Below are 15946 nucleotides of genomic sequence, written 5' to 3'. Positions count from 1 at the left end.
CTCACAAGATAAGAATTAGACACCTGCACACTAACAATACCCTGACAAACAAGAGCAATTAATGTATAATAAGTTGAAATAACTTAATTGATGTAAATTGAATAAATTATATATATATTATCTTGTATGCAAGTTCATTACTACAAATGTAGCTCCAGTTAGGTCAGTAAAATTGTAGTTAATGATGTGAAAATTAATGATAGACCAGTTAAGTTTTATATCCTTCAATACAACTGTTCCCATAAGTTACAAATGCTATTGATGGCCAGTATGCAACAGTTTTCATGTAGACTGAATAGAGATAGTATAATTGTAGCAGAGATACTTTCATGTGTATGCTTCTGCCTGGGATCGAACCAAAGTCAACTTTTCTTTTAAAACGCTTTTAGTCCTGAGCGGCCCAGTAGATTTTACTAAATTTGGTCTGGAAAATCCTTGGGCAAAGATGGATTCAATTTTGTATAAATGATGGGTGTGGCCCCCTTGGGGATGGGGGGTGGCAATAGGGGAAATTGAGGTAAAACATTAAAAATCTTTCTTCTCCTGTTCCAATGGAGAGATACCAATCAGATTTGGTCTGTATATGTATCTTATGTAATGAGATTTCACAAATATGTCATATATGTGATATCTGTGGTATACAGAGAAATGTTTCATGATTTTGTAAACCCACTTTTTTTTTTCATTTTTTGCCAACAAAAGTGAAAACTTGCACAGCAATTATAATTGGAAACTTTACCTAAAACATGATACTGTTTGTGTTTTTATAGATGGTTCTGCATATAGCACTTTGTCACAATACATTAGGATTAAACTAGAAAAAGGGGTATGGTGGCCGGGCTTTGTGGATGAGCAAGGAAATGGAACTTTCTTTGGAGAAGAAGATGATGTCAGGTAGGTAGTATACCTTAAGGCTGAATGGTTGTTTTGAGCATCAAATAAAAACGTAACTTGGTATTCATTAGTGTGAATGTTTGTTGGGTGTAGAAGTATGATGTTATTATGTCTCCTCAATTATTTCCGAATAAAGATTGGTCTCCTAACCAAGAAGGAGAGAACCAAATATAAGTATATCAGAATAGGTAAAACGGAATGTCTAATAGTCGGAAACAGACAACCAACTTCGGTAAAAATAAAATCATATCAGCTATCGGTCAAATGATTAGAAGTGAAATATACCTATAGATTATGTGGAAATATGCAATATGCCTTGGGACACATCGATGTAGAATGTGAGGAAAGTAATAATGTCTATGCTATTCCTGTTAACATTCATGTAACATTTAAATAGTATGAAAAATGTTGTATCTTCTTTCATTATCCCATTAACACAAAATAATTGGTGTGAACGGAAAGGTGCATGTGAAGATAATTCACAGATCAATAAATCCATAGGTAATGTGAACAATTCAGGGAGTTTATTTTGATGTTAACAATTTCAAGTTCTTTTATCATTATGCATTACCAATATTTCAGTATTTGAACAAAAATGGTCTCTGAGAAGCAGTGATTGCTTTAAATTTATGCCTCTTGTGAATAATAGTTCAGATGTAATATGTAGGGAGCAAGATATTCTTCACAGTTCAGGAATTTATTCAAATTGAATTTTTAAATTCATCTCAAAAGAAATATTTAGACAGCAAGAAGTGGGGAGGAGTCTTTATTGTTGCATTCTCATGCAGTAATCCTATGAAATATGTTTTGTAAAGCTCATATCCTGACCAAATATTGTAAATTTTTGGTAGTACAACACAGTTTACATCCAGTATGGCCAATAGCCATTATATTATGTTTGTTGGGACTGTGATTTATTGAAATTTCTGAATTTTTTCAGCATTTAATGACAATGTTGAATAAATTACACATACAAATATATCATTTTGATGTAACTTTGAAATTATAACTTAAGAATTGAGATAAAGTGGCTCTTGGTACATTATCTCCAGTCTTGTATACATTCAAAATATAACTTTTACTTTAAAGAGGTTGACATTTGAATTCCAAATTGGAGTAATGTATAGATAGGTGTTTCATCTTGTCCAGCAATGTCATCAGGGTTATACAGTCAACATATTCTTAATATATTTAATCTTCGAAGAATTCTCAAATTTAATGTACAAAACTTTTCATTATCTACATTAAAATCTTTGTTTTATTCCCTTTATAACACTGAGTTAGTAGAACCGTTAATAACTGTATTGGTGCGAGTCTCTTTATTTCATTTCCTTTTTACTTATGGGTGGTTATTTCACTTTTGTTCAGTTACCCAAAGTTCGTTAAAGTTTTAAAGTTTAGATGTTTGTAGAGTTATAGTGTACCCTGAACGTTTTGCTATATTAAGTATGAAAATACTTAATATTATACAATAAAAAGAAAGTGCAACCATCATAGTTAACTTCAATTCCCAGATATTGTGATTTATTTGAAAAAAACACACCCTTTACTCGGGACGATTGTCTTGATATTGGTAGCCCACATTTGTGACATAAATTCAATGCTGTCAAAACTGCCCTATAGAATTATACTTGAAGATAATCATTTGATAGTGTGTTCAATATGCAGGAGTATTCAGTTAGTTATGTCATAAATTCTGTTAGGTAATCTTTAAAGTGCTACATATATACATATAAAGAAATTACTTTTTACAAATTTAATGATGAAATGCATCCTTTATGAGGAGGTAATGTGCTGTATACAGGTGTTTGGACACACAAGCAGATGCTATCTAAATGAATCAGTCTATTTTCATGCTGTTTTCAACCTCTTTGAGTTTGGATCATATAGAATAAATAAAGAATCTTACATGAGTGTCAGTGTAATATGAAATTTGTTTAAATAGTTTAACAAATTTCTATATTACATTGACACAAGTGTAAAGTTCTATTTATCACATAACTTTCCATGAGAAATATGCCAAAACTTGAATTTTTTTCCCTATAAGAAAGGCTTTCTACTACGACGGAAACAATTTCCACAACTGAGACAATTTTGTGACGTCGTATTTTTATGACATCACAATAGTGTTATTACACATGTTTTATGCAGTATCAATATGACATAGCCACATTACATGTTAGAATTGGCCAGTTATGTGGTAATGGTTTATTCACATCGATTTTTGTTCATAGTACACTTAAACACTTTGAGATAACTAAGCCATATTTCATTTCAGATCATTAACTTTGTTTCTGATTTTATTTTTCGTAATTCATATATTGAAAAGTACATTTTATAATGCATATTACATGTAATTGATTTTAAACTATTTGAAGAAGTGAAAAAAGAAAAAGCTGTCTAAAATGGATGGAGTTGCTTTGCATTAAAACTGAATTAAGAAAACCTTTTTTTTTTAATGAAACAGGGTATGACTTGTAAAGTGTTACATTTCCTGTGGTAAAAGCTGGTATTTTATTGAAAGTATGTCTGCTTCCATTTACTTAAATATGTAGACCTCAGTCTAGTTTTTTTCTTTTACAGCAAAGCTTTCTAGAACCATGAGAAAAAAATTCAAAGATGACCTCGGAAGGATCATACAGAGCAGTAAGTGTAATAGTGTCATGACCTAATCATTATTTCCTGTATTATTTGAAGCAAATATATACATTTATGTATTTGATAATAAATTATCTAATTCAGTGGAACTACTTACAGCAAATGACCTGATGAAACCTGAGGCACCAGTTACAACAGAAGTTACCATCACACAGGAGGACCCATGTACAGAAATGGTTGCATCATCCGAGTCCCCATGTGTGTCTTCAGAAAATAACCTTCCGAAACCTGAGTTACAACAGCACCAGTTACAACATGTTACCATCACACAGGAGGACCCATGTACAGAAATGGTTGCATCATCCGAGTCCCCATGTGTGTCTTCAGAAAATAACCTTCCGAAACCTGAGGCACCAGTTACAACAGAAGTTACCATCACACAGGAGGACCCATGTACAGAAATGGTTGCATCATCCGAGTCCCCATGTGTGTCTTCAGAAAATAACCTTCCGAAACCTGAGGCACCAGTTACAACAGAAGTTACCATCACACAGGAGGACCCATGTACAGAAATGGTTGCATCATCCGAGTCCCCATGTGTGTCTTCAGAAAATAACCTTCCGAAACCTGAGGCACCAGTTACAACAGAAGTTACCATCACACAGGAGGACCCATGTACAGAAATGGTTGCATCATCCGAGTCCCCATGTGTGTCTTCAGAAAATAACCTTCCGAAACCTGAGGCACCAGTTACAACAGAAGTTACCATCACACAGGAGGACCCATGTACAGAAATGGTTGCATCATCCGAGTCCCCATGTGTGTCTTCAGAAAATAACCTTCCGAAACCTAAGGCAGTGAAGTTACCATCACACAGGAGGACTGTACAGAAACTGTTTGTGTCGGAAGTGCTGCTGTCAGTTTCTTGCAGGCATACTATGTTCTGGACTTACTCCTGATCAATTGGTAAACATTTAATAATATTAGATTCAAACAAGTAGATAGCTGAAATGGGAAGGTGAAATGATTCTATTTTCTGATGAATTTGTTTTATCAGTTCTATTATGATCTTTAATATAAACTAGATATATCAAAAGATAGATAAAGCATCAATAATGGTATTCCTTTGATTCTATGAACAATTAATAGAGAGACACGTTTCAAACAAAATATGCCAGTTTCTTAAATGAAAATGAAACCATTTCTGGTTTCTAGACAGATATGTTGGATCTCAACATATAAGTCCACTTGTAGTTTCACAGAATTTTTATCCACTTAAAGTCTGGAATATTGAATTTCAATATTTATTCTTTTATTACATAGCATTCTTCTAATTAAAGTAGGAAAATACAGTTTTAGTTTTTAAAATATAATAAACAATTTGTTTTTCTGACAGAAGGAAACCTGGATGGTAGCATCAGAGAATGACGTGCAATATTACAGAGAATTCAGTCCATGTGTAACACATGTTGTTGTGCACACAGGTACTCATTGTCAAGTTTTTGTTACTGCTTAATACATATATATATATATATATATATATGTAAATATTTATGTTGTATGCATTTCAAGTTCACCTTAACTGAAGGCTCAAGCTAGTTAGACTATATCTATAACATATCATATGTATATGTCTAGGATAGAAATATCACATCAGAGGGTACAGAATTTGAGGCAAAAAAACGAGGTTTGTGGAGGTTTTTGAACATAAATTATATACCTGAGGGTGGGATATTTCTATCCTACATAATTTAAACATATCATGGTGTTATTTTCTGACATAGCATACCTATTTATTTTATCGAGATGGGTAGCAGCAATCTTTGGGCTGAACATCAACTTCTTTGATGAACCAATTTTAAAATTATCTATACTACTGGAATAAGCAGGTTTTGGTTTATACTAAAAGTATGAACACATTTGAACGAACACAGCAATAGTTGTAAATTAGCATCTTGAACTGAAAATTAAGATTCAGCAAAATGGTGTAAAATGACTTCAACTTCCCATATCATGGCGTCATTGTGATGTCATACCCATGCAGGATTGATTCATCTTACATGACCTTACATCATTGAAAAAACTACATTTTACATGGACAGCTATGTAAGAAATTGCCATCTTCTTTATTTTCTGTCGTCTGTTGTTAGCCACTCCACATTTTCAAATTCTTCCCAAGAATTACTGTAGCAAATAATCTTTATTTGATTTGAAGCTATTTTTGGGTTCAATTTTGTAAGTAAAAGTTGCTGGATCTTCTAGTAGCCCAAAAATGAAAGTCTGATATACATGTATAAACAAAACATGCGGTATACTGGCACCATCTTCAGTGGATGTGCAGTTCACTGCCATTAGGTCACTCAAGGTCAAAGGCCAAGTAAGTGAGATTTCCTCAATAATTTCTTCTCCGGACCTTTTGAATTGATATAGATATCTTGCTGTGGATTATGAAAGTTAAGAATTGTGTGAAATGTCAGTTCAGTTATGCAAAATGCTTTAAAAGGTACATATTTTTTTTTCAAAATAATTGATTTCTGTTGTTTTGGAGAAAAAATTGTCCTTTGTTCATAAAACATTATTAAGAAACATTATACAACTGTACCAATATTTACATTATTTGTCTTTCAGATCCAATACGTATTGCCACAAGAACAGTGAAATATTTTTTTGCCATTGCTAATCATTGCTGGATTCTAGATTATAAGTGGATAGAAGACAGCAAGCAAGCAGGACACCTGTTACCAGAGATATATTAAACTTTGTTATAACGAGATGTCCTAGGAAATTCTTGCAGTTTTTATTCTATATTTGCCCTTTCACAATAAAATATTGAAGCGGCAGGAAACAAAAATATGTTGAGAGGATGATATTTATTGAAGGCCAAGGCTGAATATCCTTGGGTCAAGAAAAGACGATGAAATCCAACAATTATTGTACGATTACAATCAATCCAGTAGATAATCTTATATGCAAAGATAATGAAATAATGACTGTTTAAGGTTAAAGTAATATAAAAAATAATAATGCTGTGTTTGACGTTTAAGTTTTGGCAAGACTTTAATTGGTTGGTTATCTTAGAATCAAACACATGTTGGATAAGATATGGAAAGAAGAGAAGACTTGTAAAATCTGTTACAAACCTCAATGGGTATTCGTATTGAATATGCTACAGTGTACAAATATCTATAGTGCCATGCTTTAGATAAAACAAAAAACATACTAGATTATTAAGAGAATCAGTTTTGCTTTTACTTTCACTAGGAAGATTATAAGATAATTGGGGATTCTACAACTGGAACAAAAATTCAAAGGCCAAAAGCTTCACGCATGACGGGTTCGTCACTGCTGACAGGATATGAAATATACTGTGATGAAAAATCAAGTAAAGATATTGACACAGGTGTGTATGCATTTACTTGCAATTACTTTGATTATTTTTCTTGACTTTAATTTTTATCAGGAATATTCCATTTAAATGTATAGCCAACACCAAAAGTTTTTAGAATAAATCATATTGGTTTGATGTTTGGGTTTAGAACAAAATTTTAACCCCAGGTCATACGGTATGTTGGGGAAAAAAACAACAAAAAAACACTTTAATAATAAAAACAATAATGACATCCATGGTTTGGAGTATGAATTTAAGTAGAATAGCTCTATTAAATCATCTGTGTAAGATATACAAGATACATATACATAGATCAGAATTATTATGAATAATTGAAAGTTCAGGATATCATACAGGTAATTTTATTATCATGAATTGTCCATGGATGAATTTAAATATTTTTTTCGTACAAAGAGTTTAAACACATTGGTGTATCAATGTTAATTGTTGCAATTTTCAAGAACTTACATTATTCTTTGTAGTTACTATGACAAAATTGCTACTTGAATGTGGAGGTACCGTAGCACGAAGTCTCTCAGATTTCTCAAACAAACATGTGAAACAGCTTATAGTGACATGTACTGAAGATGATGATGTGACACCTGAGGATGTTGAAAAATACACTGGTAAATACATTTGTAAGAAATTATTTATAAATACGCAAAGACACACAGGGAGTTAATTAACTATAAGGAGTGTTGGTTAAAATTTGTATTTTTTTTAGATACGACATACAATATGTTAAGTTAACTGGAGGTATGTATACAATATATGTATACACACACGTTCAGTACAAGACATGGTCAGAGGTACACAGAATGATCATACTTTTATTGGTTAGTCATATTTTGTGATCGGTCAGTTTTTTGTCTTTTAGGTAAAGTTCTTGGGAGTTTTGCAGTATTGTTTGATATTATCCACCATCTATCCCCCCTACCACACCACACTCCAGTTATACATTTTGGCAGAGAATTTTAGACAGACCTTGTAATGGTGTGTGCCAATCCATTATCTGTCTAGATCTTGGGTTCTCTTGTTATAAGGCCTAGAATCAGAATTTGGAACATCTGTTGACATAGGAATGATGGAGGGTTCATACATTTCTTGATTTGTTAGACACTCAAATCATAATGCTATCTCAATGTATTTGATATTTTATTTTCAGAGATTTACAAGAAGACTGGAATTGTGACAGTAGTTCGTGACTGGGTCTTTGATTCACTTTCATTATACAGTGTGCAGGCATAGATCCTGTTAGAGTACAGGCAAGCAAAAATAAGGATGGCATCAGAATTTGGGATAAAATTCATTGAATGTTTTTTTCATGTGAGAAGTACAAACATGTGGAGAAGGATTTACAAACATTACCAAACATTATCTAGGACCCCACAAACAGGAAATGGAGGTGCAACGGATCTTGTCCTTACCCTTGAAGTCAGAAAAAAGAAAATTGGCATTGATGAAACACAGGAATAGTGGAGATTATAAACATAATGTTGAAGTGCTAAAGAATGGAACTGGAACATTGGTTACATGGACAAGAAAAGATGAAACAACAACCGCAGCAAAAGAATACCTGCCTTGTGAAGATTGTCTAGCCTTTTTCTTGGATAAAAATTTGTGGAGACATAGGAAAATTTGCCCATTTCGAAAAAATGATAGGAATCAAAAAAGATTAAAGTCACAGGCATCTCTTCTGCTGCCAAGTTCAGTTGTGATCAGTGAGGGTCTTCAAAGAAAGGTGTTGAGTGGTATGAATACCGATGAAATTACTATGGTTGTGCGAAATGACCCAGTCATTTTACGTATAGGGGAAAAATTGTTCCAGAAACATGGTCACCTACCTCATCTGTATCCGCATGTTAGTCAAAAAAGAAACTTGGACGGTTTTTAATTTCGGTAAGGAAACAAGACACAGAGATAAATTCACCGTCAGATGTACTTGTCCCCAAAAATTTTCCACTTGCTGTAAATGCAACAAGAAAGCTCTGCGGTTACGTTGAAGAAAACAACAAGTACAGCAATCCTTCTTCTCTGGCACTGAAAATTGGACACCTGTTGAAAAAATGTGCAAAGGTAAAGAAGGCAATGTCTTTGATATCTGCTGACACTCAATCAGGATCAAATGCTGATGCATTCCTCACATTGTGTGAAAGTGAATGGAGCGATGATGTGTCCATCGCTGCATTACAGACTCTTAGCTCAGAGAAGAGGAACAAAGGATCTATCTTGCCACTGACAGAGGACATCACCAAAATTCAAAGATTTCTGAAGAAGTCAAGCTCATTGACAGCTGGTATGGAGGAAAAGTTCTCAAAGCAATCAGAATAGCTGTCAGACAAAGTCCTATATTTTCTGGTAAAAGCTTGCAGTTAATTTCACTTTTACAAAATCTTTGTAGCTCACACATTCAGTGAAAGGCAAACAATTACTTGGGAAATATTTGTTTATTTTACCTTATTGCAATGAACAACACTGCCCATTAGAGAACTTTTGTATGCAGAGTCTCTATATTGAAAAATACCACAATAAATATAGAATGTTGAATCACGTGTACATTACAGTGAAATGTCATTTAAATCCATAGAAGTATCAACATCGATATCGATCCTGTCTGTAATTAGGTGACTTCTACACCTCTTTGTTGTTTACATAGTATAATACAATCACCGTCATTTCCTGACTTCTGATTGGTCAAAATTAAGATGTTTTCTGATATCAACAAAAATTAAAACATAATGGTAACATTTTCAAAAAGCTTGGATGCCATGGTAACTAAATGGAGGCTTCTGATTGGTCAAAATTTAGATGTATGATTTGAACAAAAATTGGTACATACAGTATATTGTAAAATGATTTGGGTTTTTTTAAATTTTTTTTTGCCATTACAGAGAAGGTCAAATTGTCCACATGTCAGAGTGACACTCTTCGCAGAGAATTTCAGGAAAAGATAAACTTACAAACGGAGTTGAAGCACAAGGACTGTATGAAAGCAATCAACAAATACAGTTGTCTACAGCCACTGGGATGGAAAAAAATAAAAAACACTACACAATTGGATCACACAGGAAAAAAGAAGGACAAAAACAATTTTGAAACAGAAAAACTGAGATGTGTTTGTAATGAGCTGAACTTGTGTCGGAAGTGCCAATTGAGTGTATGCCAAGGTGCGGCCTCCATCGTCCATCAAATTTTATTTCAAACAACTTCTTCTGAATAACCACAAGGCTTAAGTTGATAATATATGGCCAGAAGCCTGTGTTAATGAATTTTTGATGACTTCTTAAGAATAACCAAAAGTTTAGAAGTATGCTGGGATGAAAAACTATAAAGTGTGTTATATTTAATGCCCTTGTTCAACTTTTAAGGTCACTGGTCCTATATGTTTAAATCTTTTCATAGAGTCTTTTGAATCAAATAGTGATATTTTATATGTAGTTTTATTTTGGTCTAGTCCACTTTTAAGATTACAAGTGTGAGATTCAGGCCCATTGAGCTTCTGAGACTCTTATTATCTTTTTATCCATATATTTCAAAGAATGAATGTTTCTTTTGTTTTTGAGATGTGATTTGTTTCTTTTGCTGCTCTGGGGTGTAGTTTCTGGACTTTTCATTTATACAATGGCAGAATGAAAGAGTTAAATATTTCAGCTCTCTCCTTCAGTGTAGTAAAATATGGTTGGTATGTGTCTAAACAGAACGTGTCTGTCACATGCTGAATGAGTCTACATAATTTCTCTGTACATACATTTTGACCATGGTCAAAGACAAACTTTGTTTGTACCTTATCTTTTAGTTGACGAAAACATGGAATGATGACTTTTAGCTTATATGCATGTACCACTACATTTGTGAATGGCAAAGTATTGCTGCCAAATTTAGTGCTCTACATCTATACTGCAATACTTTGCCTCTGTGCTTGTTACTAAAATTTAGTTGATTTTGATGTTGATTTATCTGGCTCCAGGAGTTGTATTCTTCATGATGATGAAAAAATATGTCAAATCTTGAAATATTGCAAGAATTATTATCCCCCCTAATCAAGGTCAGCATTGCTATAAATATAAATTCTGTTTCCTCACTCTCACTTGAGTTCTCTTTGGCGAATTACGCTTCAACTTCATACATTGCATCCTTACTTATGATGCTTGCTTGGGAGTGCTTTTCAGGTCCAAGTGTCAAAGGTCCAAGGTCAAGGTCACCATTGCAATCTGGGTTTCCGCACTTTTAACTTGAAATTTCCTTCTTACTGAAGGGTCTTGCTTGGAATTGCTTTTCAGGTCAGAGAGTCAAAGGTCATGGTCACCGTTGCTATAAATAAAAATTTGGTTAATGTGCTCCAACTCGTGTCCCTTGGGCCGATTACACTCAAACGTCATACAGTGCTTCCTTACCGAAGGGACTTGCTACAGCTTTTCAGGTCGGAAAGTCAACAGTCAAGGTCACCGTTACTAAAAATAGAAATCGAGTTGTCATTTATGGTACGTCTCACGTTAGAAGGTGATAGGTCAAGGTTACTGTTAAAAATCTTCACTTTTAATGGCTCCTGATGTTCAAAGGTCAAGTTCACTTAAATGCTAAGATTATGCCATCTCCCAACTTAAACAGCAATCCGGGGGATTAGTATCGTTCACTGATACATTGTTTCGTTTCAGTTATTTTTCCTGTGCTTGTTAAAATAAATAAGCAATTTAATTAAAACATGATATTACAATGTTTATTATATTTGGCTTTTTCTTTACCTAGAAAATGGACAATACATAAAGGTTCCCCAACGAGTGATGGTTTGTTTTCATGTTTATATAACTCGAACGTTAATTTCCAAATCGTATAACGACAGGAGACTTATCTTACTGAGTTAAACATGATAACCAACTACCACAACTTACGGACCTTCTTCTCCCACAACGTTCATATCATATCTGGAAAACGATCTGTTTCTGTTGCAAATAACATTATTCCTGTTATTGATTGAGACAACACTCAGGACAGAAAATAACATCACAAAGCATTGTTACACAACGTCATAGATAAAGCACAGACCCAAGAAATCGCATCCAGGGTGTAACAACTAGTGGGTAACCAAAAAAGTTACCAATTCCAAGCAATTTTACCCAATGAGTCGGGAGTAAGAAAATTTGTTGTGCTTGTAGGCTGCTACAGAGCTCATAAGTGGTATGTACCTCGGTAGGCTGCTACAGAGCTCATAAGTGGTATGTACCTCGGTAGGCTGCTACAGAGCTCATAAATGATTTGTACCTCGGTAGGCCACTACAGAGCTGATACGGGGTATGTACATGTACCTCGGTAGGCCACTACAGAGCTCATACGTGGTATGTGCATGTACCTCTGTAGGTTGCTACAGAGCTTATAAATGGTTTGTACCTCGGTAGGCTGCTACAGAGCTCATAAATGGTTTGTACCTCGGTAAGCCACTACAGAGCTCATATGTGGTATGTACATGTACCTCGGTAGGCTTATACAGAGCTCATAAGTGGTATGTACGTCGGTAGGCTGCTACAGAGCTCATAAATGGTTTGTACCTCGGTAGGCTTCTACAGAGCTCATAAATAGTTTGTACCTCAGTAGGCTTCTACAGGGCTCATAAGTGGTATGTACATGTACCTCGGTGGGCTGCTACAGAGCACATAAATGGTTTGTACCTCGGTGGGCTGCTACAGAGCTCATAAATGGTTTGTACCTCGGTAGGCTTCTACAGAGCTCATAAATGGTTTGTACCTCGGTAGGCTTCTACAGAGCTCATAAGTGGTATGTAAATGTACCTCGGTAGGCTGCTATAGAGCTCATAAGTGGTATGTAAATGTACCTCGGTAGGCTGCTACAGAGCTCATAAGTGGTATGTACATGTACCTCGGTAGGCAGCTATAGAGCTCATAAATGGTTGTACCTCCGTAGGCTACTACAGAGCTCATACATGGTATGTACATGTACCTCGGTAGGCTTCTACAAAGCTCATAAGTGCTTTGTAGCTCGGTAGGCTGCTCCAGAGCTCATAAGTGGTATGTAAATGTACTTCGGTAGGCTGCTACAGAGCTCATAAGTGGTATGTACCTCGGTAAGCTACTACAGAACTACCCGTGTGTGCATTGATCCCTTATATGGTAATACCCCGCAACTACTTTGTTCTGTTTTCCGTACCTCTGTATTAATGCATAGTGTTCATTAGTTTTATCCAAGCTTCGATCCTTCTTTTTGCAAGGTGAAGTATTTTTCATACACGGAACAATTTCATCTTTAGTTTCAGGTGCCAAGATTATGACCTTTACATTGGGAAAGAACATACCTCGGCATGTCAGTGTGTGTGTGTGTGTGTGTGTGTGTGTGAAAATAATGCACCTTTTTAATTTTATATTGGTGGATAAAATCCTTACTGGTTTACAGAATATTGCAATAAAATACTTTGAAACGAGGTATCTTGAATCTTCTAAACAAAAAATTAGTGAAATGATGAATAGTTTTCAGAAAATGTTTCGATGTGTAAAAGTAAATAATCTAATCAATGTTTAGTTAATTCTATCGCTGGGACTAATAATTATCGATCGTTTACAAGGAAACGCAAAAGATGGCTGCACTTGTAATTTCCTGCTGAACAGAAGTAAACATTGTCTGTTTGTATAATATGTTGAATTAAAATGGAAAAAAAACTACGCTCTGACATCAATTTTTTGGTATTTGTTTTATTTCGCATTAATCAATATAAAAAATCGAATTATCTTTTTAATTTACATTTTGATAATAACTGCAAAGTGTTGTGTATATGAAATGGGTGAAGAGATGGGAGATAATTGCTTGGTCTTATCGCTCCATCGCTCACTGGATTAGCTACGATTCAGCATTTAGTATCACTTATATTCGAACTCTTTTGTATGAAAAGTTGCGAAAAAGGAAATAAAGGAAATAGAGAGAGGGCCCAGCACTCTGGACAAATTTGTTTATCATCATTTGTTACCATACCAAATTTCTCGATCATATAAGACAAACAATCTAAGCATATTTCACTTTTACCATTTGCAGACATAAAGTCTCGGCTATCTCGGGCACACTAAAACTGATTTCTGTATTACCTTTCAGCTGAATTCAGCTGAAAGTGCTTCAAAGGCCTGTCTCAGTCGAAAGCAGTTTGAGTAACATACCTTGCACAAAGACCCCACTACAGCAGTCCGATCCAGAGAAACACAAACCAAACCGTGTAGGGCTCTCCTATCACTACTCGGATAACATTCTCGACCAAATAGATATCCACATTTCTCAACAGGGTAACTCTAATCATAATAGATATTTGACGGTAAAGACACTCACTAGCTGGTCCACATTGTAGCATCTCCAAAGCTGTGAAAACAGATAAATAAATGAATAGAACAAATAAATAAAAAGAAAAATTGTATAAACTTATTTCGTACATTACCACATACACTTTTATTCAACAAAATATCAGTAATACCAATTAGCTGGAAATAATTTAGCACGTCAAGGACTATGAGACAGTTAAACTACTGATGTTTTAAACTACAAGCCAATTACAAGTTTTTTTCGTACTATCACTAATATCACTAAAACAAACCATGTTTCATACACTTTAATAATTGATCAGTCGGTATTATAGTCTAAGTTGACGCCTTCAGTATTCGCACGTTTTATGAATTAGTTATAATCGTTACTAAAACTCATCTATGTAATTAAACAACGGTTACTGGCTTGTCACATACCATTGAATGAAAAATAAACAAATTCATTTAACATTTTACTGCATTGTGATGATAAAACCTTTCATAAAAAGTGAAAAGGTAATTAGTAGTTCCAATCGCCCGCAAATTAAATTCTAATTCATTTAGTCCGTGTCGATTACATAGCAGTTTTTGATCAAGAGTAAATATCAGGAAAATCTAATTTGCATATGTAAATAAATCATTTAAATATATCGTCAAATTCGAACTGTCTTCAACTGTATTACCTAGATTTGCTATAAAAAGGCAGTGTTTCTCAAACGGAAATGAAGTGTGTTTAAATTACGTTAACCTCGTACCTAAAGGCATTTGTTATGTATTATTTCTGTCTTACTGTTAATTGATTTAAATGAATCGACAGTAGTAAAGTTCTTTATAAAAATGTCTATTTCATTCCACTCCTTGGTTGTTGGTGAAAAAAAAAAAAAAGAATTTCGCACTCGTAAGAGATACACTGAAATTTCAATGACTGGAAATAATGTGAGAATTAAAAGGTTTATATTAACATTACATTTCACAATTCAAACATTGAACCATTAAATTGAAAAAATACCATCATGGCATATTTTGAAGTTGGTTCTTTTTCTACATGAATGAATAATATAGCTAGTATCATGAAAAATTATATATATCACATCAAGTATAATTTCCTATCTTGGTTAAAGAAATCATGTTTTTTTTTTTTGAAAACAGTTCTGTTTATTTTCACAATTTGGATATAAAGTATCCAAGTATGACCAATAGAGAAACTTTATGCAAATTGTCAGCATCCTGAAACTATAACAAAGTAAATGGTGATTGATTTTTGAAAACTTTAACCCCGATATTCTGGCCAAAAAGAAGTTGAATCCCAAACATTCCTAAAACTAGTCAACAGTAAATAAACTGTTGTGGATCAGGGTTTTCATTACTGTAATAAGAAAATCTCTTAAACTTTGTGAAGTACTGTTTTATCAGTCTGTGGTTGTAAGAACATAGAGACAGAAAGGCAAAGGTTGCTCACCAGACCCGGCTCGCCATTTTTTTCTTTCTTCACCCTCGCCATAATATAGCTCATATTTTAAGACACTGACCATGTATTCTATTTAACCTGCAACAGACTATTGAAACTTTCAGAGTTTTGTTGTTCAATATTGGTTTACCTGATAATGACATCACGCTGAATTTTGTCTGATGACGGACGTCAAAGAATTGCTCCGCGCGAAAATATAGTTCCAATCTTCATAGGATGTAACAGCGATTTTATTATTTTTCATAATCGAACTTATTCACTATAACATGTTAAAATCGCTAATTTCAACAACTATTCATATTTCTTAAC

Source organism: Ylistrum balloti, unplaced genomic scaffold (genome assembly GCF_031769215.1).
Source record: "Ylistrum balloti isolate Yb309-2 unplaced genomic scaffold, AGI_CSIRO_Ybal_v1 Utg371582, whole genome shotgun sequence".
NCBI classification, from domain to species: Eukaryota; Metazoa; Mollusca; class Bivalvia; order Pectinida; family Pectinidae; genus Ylistrum; species Ylistrum balloti.
Note: the sequence above shows the minus strand (reverse complement) of the source record.